The sequence below is a fragment of the Notamacropus eugenii genome, chromosome 1 (genome assembly GCF_028372415.1).
Source record: "Notamacropus eugenii isolate mMacEug1 chromosome 1, mMacEug1.pri_v2, whole genome shotgun sequence".
Taxonomy (NCBI): Eukaryota; Metazoa; Chordata; class Mammalia; order Diprotodontia; family Macropodidae; genus Notamacropus; species Notamacropus eugenii.
The window spans coordinates 89557040-89570980 of NC_092872.1; the positions used below are offsets into that span (position 1 = coordinate 89557040).

Below are 13941 nucleotides of genomic sequence, written 5' to 3' on the forward strand. Positions count from 1 at the left end.
CTACTACTATTGTTGTGAGAAAATGTCGGGGGACAGAAATGTGGCTGTGGTAAATTATTTACACAAAGCATTGGTCTTAGAGGATGACTGTGCAGAATGGACTGAAGTAGAGAAAGAATTGCAATAGAGAGAATGGTTATATGAAAGAATCTACAAGCATTTATTAAGCTCCTGCTATATACCAGGCATTATGCTTGTGGGTGAGGATACAAAATCAAAAGTAAACCAGTCTCTTCTCTCAAGGAGCCCTCATTCTATTGGGACAACACAGAATTTTCACAGATAAATAGATAATACATACAAAACCAATGCAAAGTTACCTGGGGTGGTGGGAGAGGACGGTGTGAGAAGTAACAAAGTAGATCAGAAAGTGTCTCATGTAGAAGATGGCACTTGGGCTGAACCTTAAAAGGAGCTGGGGTAAGTACACACATGGGGATTAAAGGAGGGTGGCTCATACGGAGGTATAGAAAGTGGGAGATGGACAGTTTGGCTAAAGCATAGAGTGCAGGTCTAACTCAAACATCTACTGGTGAAACTCAAGCCCACCCATCTTTACTGGTACTGGGAAAAAGGGAAATGAGAGACCTAGTTGAGGAGACCTAGATAAAATTCTGTCCTTAAGGTTCTTAAAATGCAAATGTCACTTCCATTTAAATACCTCACTCTGTTACCTTCCCAAGTGCTACCCTGTATTTCAGAGGGAACTCTCAAAATAACGTAGCTGCTTACATGGCTACATCTGAGCACTCTGAGTAGGAGGGCAGAGAATTTAATCACCAGGCTCCTGAGCACAGCTCCCTATAAAAAGGAAGTCGTCAGAACACAATGCTAAGAGCTTGCATATTCATTAGGTGGCCCTGTGGAATTCTCAAGCCCACACGCCTGAGCCCCCATGACAAGGAACCTTGGTTTCCACTTTTGAGTTGAGAAGCATCCTAGGCTCAGAAACATTCAGAAAACTGACAAGAAAGGTTATACCAGCTCAAGCCCCGACATCATTTCTACAGCAGCCTTTTTGTAACAGTGCTGCACACCAACAAGTAACATTTTTTTTTTATTGATATTGTCTATTTTTACATCACCTTCTTTTCTGAATGCGTTCCTCTCCACTCCCTGAACCAGCTAGCCATCCCTTTTAACAGGACATGAAGAAGGTGTGGAGGGGGGAAAGCAATTTAGCAGGCTCAGCAAATGCAGAATACTGTGGAAAGGATACTGAATTTGGAATTAGAGGGCTTAGGTTCAAAGTCCACTTACTAGGTGACTTTGGGCAAGTAACTTAACCTCTCTGGGCCCCTTATCTGTAAATTGAGAGAGCTGTACTAGATGATATCTCAGGTCCCTTCTGGATCTAAGCATCTAGAAATGGCTCTCTCCAAAGTTAGCAAAAATCTCTTAGTTGCCAAATCCAATAGCTTTTTCTGAATCCCCATCCTTCTTGACCTCTCTGCAACCTTTGACCCTGCCAATCACCCTTTTTTCTTCCATAGTCTATCCTCCCTATGTTTTCATGACATTGTTGTCTCTTGGTTTTCTTATCTATCTTACTGCTCCTCTGTCTCTTTTGATAAATCTTCATTTTGGTCACAATTGCTAAGTGGGAGAGGAGTGTGTGTGTGTGTGTGTGTGTGTGTGTGTGTGTGTGTGTGTGTGTGAATGTGTGTGGGTATGTGTGTGTCCCCCAAGGCTCTAAGCTAGGTATTTTTCTCTTCTCTATAGTATTTCACTTGATCTCATCAGTTGCCATGGTTTCAATGATCATCTCTATGAAGATAACTTTCAGATTCACTTGTCCAGCCTTAACTATTCTGTTGATCTCCAGTCTCATACTTTCAATTGCCTATTAGGCATCTTGAAATGGATGTCAAACCAATACCTCAAACTCAAGTTGTCCAAAACTGTACTCATTATCATTGTCCTAAAACTCTCCTGCTTCTTAACTTCCTTATTATTATAGAGGCTTTACCACCATCTTCTTAGTCAACCAAACTCACCACCTAGATATCATCCTCAACTCCTTATTCTTTCTGATCTCCTATATCCAATTAGCTATTTAGCCCTGTCAGTCTACTTTCATGGTGTCTCTCATATAACTGAAAAATTGGGGATCATGTTTGCACTGCCTACTTTCACTTAGTTCTTCTGAGAAATAATTTGAGATAACAGGTAGATTCTTATAGAAAATTCAGTGGTTGTTAGTATTAGGATATCACAACTAACTGCTAACAAAGCTTGGACTCAGATCCAAGTCTACTACTCAAAAGTCTTTATTCTTTCTGCTAAATTACAGTACTTCCTAGTGATGCGGTTTGAGAGGCTCAGGGACCCCTCCAAAGACTAAAGTACAGGAGAGGGTCGTTTGGAATGAATTCACAGACTCAAGCATTCTTTAAGTCAAGTTTGCAAGGGTTTATTGTAATGCCAATGTGGTGGGCAGGGTTCTTTAAGGAACTTGTATTCCTTAAGGAACTTGCAATTTAACAGGAATAACATTAAAGCATTAAATTAAAGCATTAAATGTTATTAATTAATAACATTATAGGAAAAGTAGTGGATTATCTGGGAGATATGCTAATTAGGTGATAACTTACAACCCTGGTCACAGCCATCATTCACTATTTGTGTTCATCCTTCATTCCCCAGGAAGACCTGGAAACTAGGAGAAAGAATTTCTAAGGGGTGTTGTTTTTTGTTTTTGTTTTTTGGTCTGTTACATCTTTAGCAAGAAAGCTTTGAGAGTTGATGTCTATAGATTGACCTCTGGATTAATATGATAACATTGGGATCAATACACGATCATTCTGTGATTAAAAAATAGTCCTGTTTTTACAAGAGAATTTCTTCAGAGGTCAGCTTGTTCTTGTTATGGGAAAAGATAGTTTGTTTTATTGGGACCCACTCATGAGTAACTGCTAAGCACAGGGTCTTGGGACTGGGGAGAAAACTCAGGCATAATGTTCTGAAGCTGGGGAGAAATGAGATCTTGGAATTGGAGTCCAAGAACAAGCACCCAATCACTAGGTTCTTGCTTTTGACCCTCTCAATGTTCTTATTTTATCTGAAGTTAGAGGATACAAGCCTAAATTCCACTTCTGCTACTTATTCCAAATCGTTTAACCTGACTGTGGCACACTTTCCTCACCTGTAAAATGAGAGCTTTGAACCAACCCATGTCCAAGATGCCATCTAGTTATAAATCCAGTAATCCTATTACCCACTCTATTCTCCCTTGACTCCTTCTAACCTCCGAACTTCTTCTCTTAGTTCTTGACTCCTGGTTCTGCCTTCATGGGACCCATTTCCAAGTTTGACATCTTTTCAGTACACATCCTCATGCTTGATAGTTCATCAAAGATAAGTTCTTACTAGAGTGGAACATTTCAAACTACATTTAAAACAAAACACCACAAGGATGCAGGGGGTCCTGGCTTTCTAGTCAACACTTAGGTGCATTTTACTGGGAAGTGATGTCATTCTCTTGTCTGTATGCTACCTCAAACTAAGCATCAGCAGTGCACATAATGTGTGGAGTCCTTTCTGTCTCTCCATCTGCCCAGGGAGACAAAGTCGATACACAAATGTCTAATAACACATCCGTGCATAATGAGGTGAGCTTTGAGAATTATGATGTGCTTCATTCCCTCAAAATGTGTCTCTGGTTTTATGAGCTGCCAGGTGCAGGCTCATTGATGTGGCTCCCTGGATAGCAGCAACACCGATGACTTCACTTAACAGCAGAACTGCAGCTAGCCAGGGACTGCAGTTAAAGGAAGAGCTACAATCAAGTAAAGAGGAGCCAGTCAATGTCTGTTGCTTATAGAAACACTTAGGAGAGGTGGCCATAACCAACTCTCTGGGGTTACTGATTCCCCTAGAACCTTTATTCAAATACAGAAGAGCTTAAGTTATCCAGACAAAGCAAAGATCAATTGTCTGAGTGAAGGATCAAGGAAGCATAAGGTTGTAAGATTTTATAAACACAGTCCTAAGATGCTCAGGAATTCACATAAAGTGTCCAAACTTCAGAACAGGTGTTTGTAGACTAAACTAAGCCTTTTCCTTCTCTCTTTAATATGTCAAAAGATCTGTAGTTTCATCAATGTGTATATTGTCTCCACCAATGCAGATCATAATCTCTCTTGACTGGGTGTTCTTAACCTTTTGTGTGGGAGTGTGCGTCATGGTAAATGTCTGACAACCATTTCTGGAGAAAAAAGAAAATGTATGCAGGGTACACTTTTAAGTTTAATCACATTATTAACACCTTTTTAAGTCTAGACAATCAAAAAACAACAAATCAGAGCCCTGATTTGGTAGCATGTGTTTGACTTCCAAAGTGTAAAAGCTCACATTGAAAGTTGCTACACAAGCTAGTCCTCAAAAAAGGTGTTATTCCATTGCCTGGCCGGTGATGGAAACTCTTCTAGTCTGGTTGGGGTGTGGCAGACCTTGTCCTCCTTTGACATGGCCTTTGGACATGGCCTCTATCTCATGATGAGGCTCAAAATAGACTTTAGTGAAGAACTATGACAATCCCTCTGCTGAGGACAGGGTGGGAGGAGCAGGAAGAGCATGTAGGGAAAACCCGCAATCAAAATCAAAACTTGGATCAAATATTGTGAAACACCATCCCATCGACATTAACTTCTATTGAGTTTAAAATACTCAAATCATCATATGCACATTGAAGGCAAATATATTTATAGCTTCTCTTCTGACTAATCTTCCACATTCACATTTTTATTTTCACATAAGCTAGGATGTGACTATTACCTTTATCTATTTAATTCCACTTAATAAATACTTGTTGAATGGCCAGAGCATGTAAGCCTTTTTTTTTTTTTTTGAGGCACTGATGGAGCAAAGACAGAGATGCCAGTCTCTGCCATGAAAGAGATTACAATCTAATGGGCAAGTCACTCAATCACTCTTAACCTCACTCTTCTCATCTGTAAAATGAGGGGGTTGAACTAAATGGTCTCTAAGATTCCTTTAATCTACAAAACTCTGTTCATATAGTTATTTTGTTTTTCATTTGCATGTCTTGTTTCCCCAACTAAATTTTAAGCTTCCTGAAATTGAGGACTATTTCTTTAATTATTATTGAATTCCCCTCTCCCATCCTAGCACCTAGCACAGTTTTAGTCATATAGTAGACTCTAAATAAATACAAATTAGTTGGTAAAGCTCTCTGAACCTCAGTTTCCTGATCTGTAAAATGAAGGGGTTAGATTAGATGGATCATAAAGTCCACCCTTGCTCTAAATCTGTAGTCTTATGAGAAGAGAATTAAGGATAGTCTTAAAGGTAGAACTGTTTTAAAGAATGAATAGGCTTTCAGGTAATTCTCCACTTTCCATCAGCAGTTCTACTTGGTTTGGACTACACAGAACATCATGCCCCTCTGCCTTGGTGTTCCTCCTTTTTAGCTTCCTTTTTGTGTGTTGACTTCCCCCATTAAATTGTAGGCTCCTTGTGGGCATGGGTCATCTTTCTTTTTCTTATTTATATCTCCAGCACTTGTCCCAATGCCTAGCACATAAAGGATACTTAATAAATGTTCATTAATACTCAATAAGTTAAAATATGGTATATAGATAAGCTTTGGAGGGAAGGGAGGACAGAAAAAGCCTTCAAGTCAGAGAGGTATGTATAAGTAAAAGCACAAAATACATATGCGAGATCCTGAACACAAGCTTTGCAAAGGTAAGCAGCAGTAGTATGGCCAAGTCACTACACTTACCAACCCCAAAATGGTGCAAACATTTACACATTGCACTTCATAAGTTTTGAACTCCAGTTCAAAATTTGCATACTTCTATACCCAAAATTCTATGAGTCAAAATTTGTGGTTGTCTAAGGATGCTCAAAAGAAAAAACTATCTCCCTCCATGCTCAATTACCTGATGTTTACAGTCTCCAGCATGGAGAGAGCAAGAGGGAAAGAGCAGGTAGGCCAATAGGATCCATGTCATTAGAAAGTTCCCTTTCCATGCCTGCTACTGGAATCTTGGAGAGGGTCAATGATATCAAACTCAAAGAAAGTCCCAGAGATAAACAGAATGCATTAGAAAATGACTTGGTAAAGTAAAAATGAATGAATATCAGTATCAACACCTGTCACTAGGCAACTTCATAAAGCTGATATGACTAAGCAAGAAAACACTCAATATTACTTGGATAGACACACACCTGATGACATTTTGCCAAGCATTTGTTTGAGAGATCAAATGCAATATAGATTGTGTGTTGGTATGGGTGTATATGTGTGTGCACAGAAACAGAGCTTCTCCATACTTCTGGAAAATGTACCTGTTATTGCTGACCAGTAGCACAAAGTTAAAGAGAGAGGGTTATCAGTTTGATGGATGCAAGCAAGCATTGACACATATAGGCTCCAAAAAGGTCTGTATTTTCTGTAAAATAGATAAGGTCACATGATTACATTTTAAGAATAGGAGAGACTTTGAACCTGAGTTTTTTTTAATCAGTTGAGATTAACAATGTAGTACAGTACTAAGAGACTTGGATGTGAATCCTTGCTCTGCTACTTACTTGTGTCCCTTGGACAAGTCAATTAGCCTCTCAGAGTCTCAGATACCTCACATGCAAAAATGAGGGGGTTGGACCAGATGACTGGTACTCCCTTTCAAGTCATATGCTGTATAATTCTATGATGAAAATTTATATAAATGCCTCAAGAGCATCTATAACCCTCCTGTGAAGAACTAGAGACCCTATCACCCTGGAAGTACACTTCAAGGTCACAGCCTTTGCCATTATTCAATCAATGAATCACTCAACAAACATTTATAAGCACTTATTATGTGTTAAGCACTGGAGAAATAAAGAAAAAGCAAAAGACAGATCCTGCCTTCAAGGATTTTATATTTTAACAGGGAGACAAGTATGTAAAGGGTACATACAAAAAACACGCAGAGCAGATACAAGACAACTTGAAAAGTGGAAAGCACTAGCTGCTGAGGGAAGCAGAAAAGGCCACCTGAAGAAAATAGAATTTGAGCTAAGTCTTGAATAAAGTCAGGGATTCATTCTAAGAAGCCAAGATGGAGGAGGGAGAGGCATGGAAACATCCAGTGTGAGGGCAGGGAGAGGAACAGCAAATAGGTAAGTTCCTCTGGGCTGTTGAGTTTGGGAGGAGAGTAAAGCATAAGAATAGAAAAGGAGGAAGGGACCAGGATGAAAAGAACTTAAAATTTCAAACAAATTAGTTTATAGTTGATCCTAGAGTCCACAGGTGCTAAATGTCATTGCCTCTCCTTCAGTGCTTAATAAAAATTCCTTCCACTTAGGTAAGAAGGTAGGTTTTGTTTTGTTTTTTTCTCTTCTAGCATTTTATTCTTCCAGAGTCCAAGACTAAGGGCTTAGAATCTTAACCTGGTCTTTGAAGTTTGGAATCATCTTTCTTTTGTCTCTTGGGGATCATCCTTCCTGCATAGAAGGGCTGACTGAGCAAAATCTTAAGATGATGTCCTTCGAGTCTTTCTTGCCTCTGATCAGGCCTGGCTAATTATTTCTTTCTTTCTGGGATTGAGATATATTATTTATCTCTCTGTCCTAAAGAGGAGTGTAGGATGGGGTGGGGGAGTGGGAAGGGTAGTTTCAAGGTTATCGAATCTACACAAAGCTAAAATAAGAATGTATGTGAATATACTTTTAAAAATTAGACCATACTATAAAAAGGTAAGACAGAGATGAGACTAGGGGTCAGCAATGGAGGTGACTGCCTAGGGAACAGCATGAAGGGGCTACAGGGTAAGAAGGAGAGACGTATTTAATAAACATATTACTATTTATGACTATACATATTTTTAATGCCAGATAATTCCAATTTCCATGGCACATGGTATTTATTTTATGATGTTATATTGCGTTCATCCTTCGTTGCTGAAGAAGACCATGCCATCAGAGAAATGATGATATGATTTGCACTTAATTTTGTTTTGAGTGAGGGAGGGCTGTGCAGGTCACCAGCCTCACTTCTCCTCTAGAGCTACTTGAATCCAGTGACCAGATATTCATCAGGATGCTTGGAGGTGACCCAGGATGCACTGGGAGACCTTGGGCCCTTTAGGCCAAGGTCTTTGCAGGGACTCACTTAGTGTGAGGCAACACCCATTCATTGAATAGGCCTGTTTAAGAAGTAGCCAAGGCATGGCCCCTTTAATGAGGTCAAGAAAAAGAAAGGCATCAGGCTGAGAGGGAAACAGCAACAGTTACTATTGATAATCACTGTAAAGCTAGGAGAGTCCAGAGGAGCCCTTAGGCAGGGGCCCAATGGTGTCCCAGCTTCAGAGTGAAGTAGGTTTAAGGTTTTGGGAGAGGACAGGACAGAACAGGAGAAAATGAAGGGAAGGGAAGGGAAGGGAAAGGGCCAGTAAAACCCAAGTCAACAGGGCATCCTCTGACCATCCAAATTTACCTTCGTTTGGAGAGAAGTAAGAAAAGGGAGAGGCAGACAGGAGAGGAGGAGTTGAGTTACCCAGCTAGCTGGGGCCCCATTCAGCCAGTGATAAATTACATGTATTAGCCATGAATACTCAATTCAACTCAACAAAAATTCAGTAAATCCTTTTTGTGTATGTGGCACTGTAATACTAGTTGGGCAAACTACAAAGCTTAGATAAAACATAGTTCCTGGCCCTCAGGTAGCATACAGTTTATTGAGTGCATAGGATCCATGTGTAATAATAACTGACATTTATATAGCATAGAAAACCTTACCTAGTGTTTTGTGAGGCAAGGAGTGATAACTATAATATAAACTAAATGGTGATAATTGTATGAAGAGGGACAGGAAGGCAATGGAGGAATACCTAGGATGAAGCCTAATCTCTGACATATACAAGCTATATGACCACAGAAATCACTTAAAATGTTTGCAGGCAGCTTTCTAAGAGTATAAATTACAGAGCTGCTACCCTGCATGGGTGGAAGCAATTTCCACACAGGGACTTACATACACTAATGAAATCACAGTTCTGAACAACAATAACAAAAAATGTATAAATGAAATACAAATAAAGGCATTTTAAGATTCTAAGGTTGCTCTTTACTAGAGAGATCAGGGAAGGTTTCAGGGATTAGGATGGGCTTCGTAATCATACTTTAAGAGATAGGTAGATACTCAAAAGGTTCAAAACCTCAGATAAGTTGGTAAAACAAGAGCAGGACAATTTGTTTAACCTTGCCTATAACATACAAATGCTTTACCCCAGCTCACTATTCTGCAAAATAATAATAAAAATAACTGATTTATTTGACTTTTCTCTGTAAAGAATAACTCAACTCACATTTTGATTATAGCAATAATCTAAATCCCATTCTAGCCTGGGGGAAACTTGAAACAGTCTCTAGGCTTTGGAATGCTGGAGGGTTAGGGAGAAGAAGTCAAAGAAGAAATGAAAAATAATTCCCCAATGTTTAAGAATCATTAGGTTTGTTTCCTTGAATGCTAAAGAGAAAGGCAAGGGACCTCAACCAAATTGCCCAGTCAGCAGATCAAAGATACCAACTCCAATATTGAAAACTAGGGAACTTTGGAAGCAACAGAAGATTTGGGAAGAAGGCATGTAAGAAATCTAAATCCAAGGAGTCATTAAAAGTAATAAAATTATAACCTCTTCATCTTTATCCCTGCCTCCCCCTCCCCAAAGGGTAACATTGAGAGAAGGTTAACTACCACTCCTGTGAGTCAGACAGATGTATGCATCTTTAAAGATCCTGACTTCACTCTGCACCAAGCAAGGGATTAATGACATCACAATATCACCAGCCCTAGCAGTGTAACAGTAAGGAAGTCTATAACTCAGAGCCATTAGTCAGATAGCACCTAAGAGCATGAGGTCTCTGCTTCCAAAAGAAGCCACCTCTTGTGCTAAGGTGACTTTAGAGAACTCTCCTGGTGCAGGGCCCAAATTTGTCTGACCTTTATTTTTAAAGCTATTTTTCTTGATTATTGACTTCAGCCGATTCGTTGGGTCATTTCATCTTCCTGCAGGCAAACCCCAGACAGCAAGGGCAAACACAGAGAGAGGGATGAGAATTCTAAAGTTGGACCACAGATAATCAAAGCTAGAAGGGACCAGAGGGGTCATCTCATCTACCTTGTTTTAAAGATAGTGAAATATAAGCAAAAAGGTAAAGTAGGGAGTTGCCCAAGGTCACATAGGTAGCAAGGATGGAGATCAAATTCAAACCCGTTTTCTAACCAAATCTTATTCTCTTTCCATTACACCACGCTGCCTCCCACATAGCTTTCCATTTTGTGTTTAAGTCTGACATTTCCAAATAGGTGCCTAAAACCCAAAGAGAGACTGCAAGGAATTATACACTTGCTTCCCTTGCATATGGCATTCCATCTCTCCTTCCCATGCTTTTGAATAGGCTTCCTTTGCCATACCTAGAACGTTCTCCCTCCTTTTGGAACCCTGTGCTCCTTCAAGACTCAAGTGCCACATCTTTCAAGAGACCTTTCTTAATTCCCCCTGCAATAGCTCCTGCCTCCCCCCTCCATGAATGACTATGCAGTTATGTTTTATCTCAAATTTATTTGTCTGTGACCATATTGTATCTGTCTAGTAAAATGTAAACTCTTTGAGAGCAGGGAGATTTTCACTTTTGTCTTTGCAACCCCAATGCTATGGCATGGAGGTAGCTGGCATATAAGAAGTAATTCATAATAGCATGTTGATTGATTAATTGATTTGGTGCATGATACCTCAGTGTCCTAAACACCAAAGGGAGGACTGGAAAGGAGGAGCAGGGAAGTGCAACTCTTATACTTCATGTTAAATGCTAAGGATGCTGACAGACCAATGCTAAAGATTATCTTTTGAGGCATTCTGGGAACACATAAATATTCTTTCATTTAAAAGCTGTAGTCCTAAAAATAAAGTAAGAAACTTGTCCTCATTGGGAAATCAGTTTTTTTCTATTTTATGCTGCTTCCAAGGCTTTGATCAACACTCAAGTGTGGCACATCCGTCAGGTCTGCGTGTTACTATTGTCTCCTCAACTGTTCATGAACTTGACACATTCAGCAAACACTGATGGAGCACCTGGAAGGCACAGGACTAGGTGCTGAGGGCACAATGATGAGAAAACGCCAACCCAGTTATAATGTAGTAGGGAAATATAACATGCACGCATATGGGAAGGATGCAAAGTAGACATGAGAGATCTGGGCAAAGTACAATGTACAAAGTACCCGAAGAGGGAAAAATTACTTGCAAGTAAAGGAAATCAGAGAAGACTTCATGGAAGGAGTAGCACCTGTACCGGACCTTGGTAACAAGCCAGCATTTATAAAGCCTCCTGAGGTTTACAAAGCACTTGACATATATGTTAGCCCAGTCATTCCTCACAACCCAGGGAGGTCAGTCTTTATTAGTTATCTTTATTTACATATGAAGAAAGTAAAGCAGACAAAAGTTAAGTGACCTCCCTAGGGTCACACAGCTAGTAAACATCCAGAACTAAACTTAGGTCCCCCTGATCCAAAGCCAGTAATCTATCTAATGCATCACCTAGCTAGCCTTGAAGGCAGAGGAACATCCTTTGAACCAGAGTTTCAAAGCATGCTTCATAGAACACAGTGATCAAGCCACCTTAGCATCTAACACTTCTTACATAATTCCTCTGTGAAAAAGGGGACAATTGGGTTAGATGAAAGAGCTAAAGTTGATTTAGCACTTTAAGGTTTACTCAGCACTTTACACATACTGACTTTATCCCTACAACAACTTCGTAGGGTAGGTGCAATTTATATGATTTTCATTTTACAGATGAAACTGTAAACTGAGGAAACTACAGATGAAACCGAGAATAGGAAAAAATAAGTAACTTACCCAGGATAACATGGCTTTCATCTAAGACAGAATTTGCACTGAGGTTTTCCTGGTTCTAAGTCAAGCATTCAATCTACTATGTCACCTACATAATTTCCAAGTCCTCTGGTCCTGTATATGTTCACACAAATAGGTGGGCTTAATGCACCCTCTAAGCATCCATCTACATGAGTGGCAGAGAGAGTTGAACCATCAAGGATGAAGATGGAGCAGTACGAGGTTGGTACATACCATGGGTCTCAGTTAAGGGTCAAATCCAGAGAAGTGAGCTGGGCCAGAAAGAATCAAGCAAATATCAGAGGCATATGGAATAGTGTAAAGGCATTGTATTTAGAAGGAGAAGCTAGGGGTTCTAATCCAGACTCTGGTTTTTATTACCTGCCTGGTCTCGGAGCAAATATATTTACCTCTCTGGGCCTCAGTGCACTTGGATGGCACCAAAGAGCTAGAGTCAGGAAAACAACAACAAAAAATCAAGAAGCTGTACTAGATTGACTCTAAGGTTCCCTCCATCTCTAAATTAGCTAATTCTCCCCTATGTGCTACTGCCTCCTTGGTATGAGTTAACCAAGGTACTCACAAGTTAATGACAGTCAGAAGACTTCAGAAGAATCTTGCCCCTGACTGGATGCCCAGCTGTGATCGATTTCAAGGATGTCTTCGTACATATCCCAATAATATCTCTTCCTCCCTCCAGTCTTTCAGTTAAGAACATTCACATTAGCCTTTTACTGGACCTGTTTCTCCTATCCCATTCACCATCTCCCTCTCTTCTCAGACTCTATCCCTTATACTGAAAACGGCAGCCACACAGGGAAGAAACATGGGAGAGTAAATTGGGCACTGCAAGACCAGGTTTCAAATCCCACCTCAGATAATATAACAACTATGTGACTCTGAGTCAATTAATCAATAATTAATCTCTGCCCTCAAAACAACACATTCTAGTGTAGAAGAAAAGATGCAAATAACTAAGAATATACACAATATAGGCAGCAGAGCCTGGAGACAATCTCAGAGAGAAGGCAGTAACTTTAATGGGGAAATTAAGAAAGGTCTCTTGCAGAGAGTGGGATTTTAGCAGAGACCTGAAGGAAGTCAAGGAAGTCAGGAGGTAGAGGGGAGGAAGGAAAGAATTCCAGGCATAGGAGACAGCCAGAGAAAGGTTACAGTCAGGAGATGGAGTAACATATGCCAAGAACAGCAAGGAAGCTGGTCTGGATCATGAAGTATGTAGAGGGTAGTAAAGTATAGACTCAAAAGGGTCAGCCTATCAAGGGCTTCTGAAGACAGGCAGGCTGCTAGGAACTCTACTGATGACACAAAGCATATGCATGCTGCAGTTGACATCCCATAAGCCGGCAAAGTAAATATTTATTGCAGCGCTGGCGGAATCCTTATCCATTTGTATCAATCCCACAGAGAGAGAGAGAGTTACAAATAGGAAAATTTGGAAGAAAAAACAATAGCTTTTCAACAGAATTGAGAACATGGAGAAAGATTGGGATAAAGAAGAGAGGGGGGTAATAGAAACTAAATTTGGTTTCATAGCCAAAGATCAGATACAGGTTTTAGCACTAATAATAAATGTCATCCAGTCTAATCCACTCATTTTAGAAATAAGGAAACCTAAGGCCAAGAGATGTTATGTTATTTGCAAGTGGCAGAAACAGGATTTGAACTCAGATCCTCCAAATGCAAATCTGGCATGCTTCCTACTGTATCACACTGCCTCCCTGTAGATGGGAGAAACATTGTAGAAGAAGAATCAGACTTAGAAATTGATAGGTGGCAGGGGGTGGGTGGTGGAAGGCAGTGCTCAAGGACGACACCAAGATTAGGTAGCCATGTTCATCACATCTCTCGACAATGTTTGCTGTTTCATTGTCCTCACTTTCAGACCTTTTTGTCAGGCTCTGCTCTCATACTCCAGGTGGCTGCTTCTACTCCCCACAGCTGAATTTCTATGCATGCCCACCTGCAGCTATTTAGAAAACCCATGACACTTCACCAAGTGTTTCTCTACAGCTTGAGAACTAGCCATCTATTATCTCCCCTTACGCTACTT

At 40.2% G+C, this 13941-nt stretch overlaps 1 protein-coding gene across 2 annotated transcripts in view; it reads right to left on the reverse strand.

The window, feature by feature from the left end:
- The window catches only part of GRIN2A (glutamate ionotropic receptor NMDA type subunit 2A), a 506391-nt gene that overhangs the window by 357418 nt on the left and 135032 nt on the right, over window positions 1-13941 (reverse strand). The window lies entirely within an intron of this gene.